Source organism: Elephantulus edwardii, unplaced genomic scaffold, assembly GCF_000299155.1.
Source record: "Elephantulus edwardii isolate Elephantulus edwardi_28Jun2011 unplaced genomic scaffold, EleEdw1.0 scaffold00160, whole genome shotgun sequence".
Lineage (NCBI taxonomy): Eukaryota > Metazoa > Chordata > Mammalia > Macroscelidea > Macroscelididae > Elephantulus > Elephantulus edwardii.
Genome location: NW_006399910.1, coordinates 930,831 through 933,381, shown reverse-complemented (window position 1 = coordinate 933,381; position 2,551 = coordinate 930,831). Strand labels below are relative to the sequence as shown.

Genomic DNA, 2,551 nt, shown 5'->3' with positions numbered 1-2,551 from the left:
GGATAGAATACTAAAATCAGTTCAAGAAAAACAGAGTCACATACAAAGGGAAAATAATTAGATTAAGTTCTGATTTCTCAGAAGAAACCATGCAAGCTGGAAGATAATGGGTTGGCATATACAGAAACTTGAAAGAAAACAACTGCCAGCCAAGGATCCAATACCCAGCAAAACTGTCCATCAAATATAAAGAAAACATTCGATCTTTTTCAGAAAAGAAGGAACTTAAGTAATTTGTGAAAACAATACCAAAATGACAAAAAATTTTAAGTGAACTCCTTCACACAGAGACACCAAAGGAAAGTGGATGGACCATAGTAACCAGAGACAACAGAAGAAGAAATATAGCAAAATGGCAACAGTAAAACCTGGCTGACAATAATCACACTTAAAGTGAATGGACTAAATGAGCCAAACAAGAGAAAAAAGAATAGCAGGATGGATAAAAAGACAAAGCCTATCAATATGTTGCCTACAAGAGACACATTTAAAAAAATAGAAGAGAAAGACGGACTCAAAATCAAAGGCTGGGGAAAAGTATGCCCAGCAAGTGGCAACCCAAAAAAGCAGGAGTGGCAATACTAATCTCTGATAAAATAGAATTCAGAATAAAAACCAACATAGAAGATAAAGAAGGGTATTACATATGGATTAAAAGCATAATAGATCAAGAAGACATAACATTGGTCAACATTTATGCACCAAATGATTGTTGTTGCTGTGTGCTGTCGAGTCACTTGTGACTCACAATGATCCTGTGTATAATGGCCCTATACTCTGCTCTATCCAGTGCCAATCTTATTATCTCTGACACATCTATTCCCATTACTCCAGTCACTGAATCAATCCATCTTATCAAGAGTCTTTGTCTCCTGTGCTGTCCCTCCCATTCTCCCAAGCATGATGTCCCTCTCCAAGGATTGGACCCTCCTTGCAATATGCCCAAAGTATGTCAGAGGAAGCTTCAGAATCCTTGCTTCCAAGGAGAAGCCTGGCTTCACCCTCTCCAGGACAAACTTGTTTGTTCTCCTAACAGTATTGAGTATACTCAATACTCTTCTCCAACACCACATCTCAAAGGCATCAATTCTATCCTATCACTACTAGTCACTGTCCAGCTCTCTTATGCATAGGAAGTGATTGCAAAGACTATGGCCTGGATAAAGCACACGTTAGTCTCCATATTGACATAATTGCTCTTCAGTACTTTGGAGAGGTCTCTGACAGCAGACTTCCACAATGCAATTCATCTAGATGTGCAAAATATATAAAACATCTGTTAACAGAATTGAAGAAAGAAATAGCACCACAATAGTTCAATACACCATTGTCACCAAGGGATAGCTCAACTCAAAAGAAACTTAGCAATGATGCAGAAGAGCTAAACTATACAATCAGCCAGTTCAAGCTTGTTGATGTACTCAGGGTACTGCAACCAACTAAAACTCAATTCACTTTCTTCTCAAGTGCACATGGTACATTATGCAGAACTGATCACATATTAGGACACAAAGCAAGTGTCAACAAATTTAAAAACATTGAAATAAAACAAAGTATCTTCTCAGACTACAATGTCATAAAATTAGAAATTAACCACAAGACGTTAAAGTTTACAAAACCACCCAAGTGGAAACTGAATAACTCTTTGCTAGAACACAATTGGACTATAAAAGAAATAAAGAATGAGCTCCTTGACTGGAGGGAGGAGCCCGCGCTGTTGCTGTCACCTGCCCAGGAGAAGAACCGTATCCTGAGCACCTGGGAGCTCACGTAAACCCCATGGCCTCGCTTTCCACGCCCCAGCTCGTCTGGACATCCCAGGCACTTCCTACTGCCTAGTGCGCGGGTGGAAGCGTCTGTGGAATCCACATCCCGGGCAGCACCTGTGGGCTCTCAGTATTGCGTGTGCAAGGTGGAACTGTCAGTGAGTGACCAAAGCCTACTGGACCGGGATGTCACCTCCAAGTCTGATGGCAGGTGGATGGAGTACGACAGGACAGAAAGAGCGGTTCTCCAAGTTAGTCCTCGACTATCACTTTGAAGAGGTGCAGAAGCTCAAGTGTGTCCTGTTTGACCAGGCAAGTCCAGCATGCGGCTAGATGAGCACGACTTTCTGGGCCAGTTCTCCTGCAGCAAGATGACCTGCCCTTTGCTGCTGCTGAATGACAAGTCCGAAGGGAAGAGCTTAATTTCCATAGCTGCTCAGGAGCTGTCAGACAACCAGGTCATCACGTTGAGTCTGGCCAGCAGGAAGCTGGACAAGAAGGACCTCTTTGGGAAACCAGACACTTTTCTTAGTTCTATAAACCAGGAGATGACAGCAAGTGGATGCTGGTCCACAGGACCAAGATGATCAAGTACACCCTGGACCCTGTGTGGAAGCCCCTCACTGTGCTGCTGGTGTCCCTGTGTGATAAGGATGTGGAGAAGCCCATCCAGGTCATGTGTTACAACTATGACAATGATGGGGGCCACAACTTCATTGGTGAGCTCCAGACCATGGTGTCAGGATGTGTGAGGCTTGGGATGGCATCCCAGTGGAGTCTGAGTG

General features: G+C 43.2%; 1 pseudogene; it reads left to right on the top strand.

The window, feature by feature from the left end:
* The window catches only part of LOC102873554, a 6,768-nt pseudogene that overhangs the window by 3,205 nt on the left and 1,012 nt on the right, over positions 1-2,551 (top strand).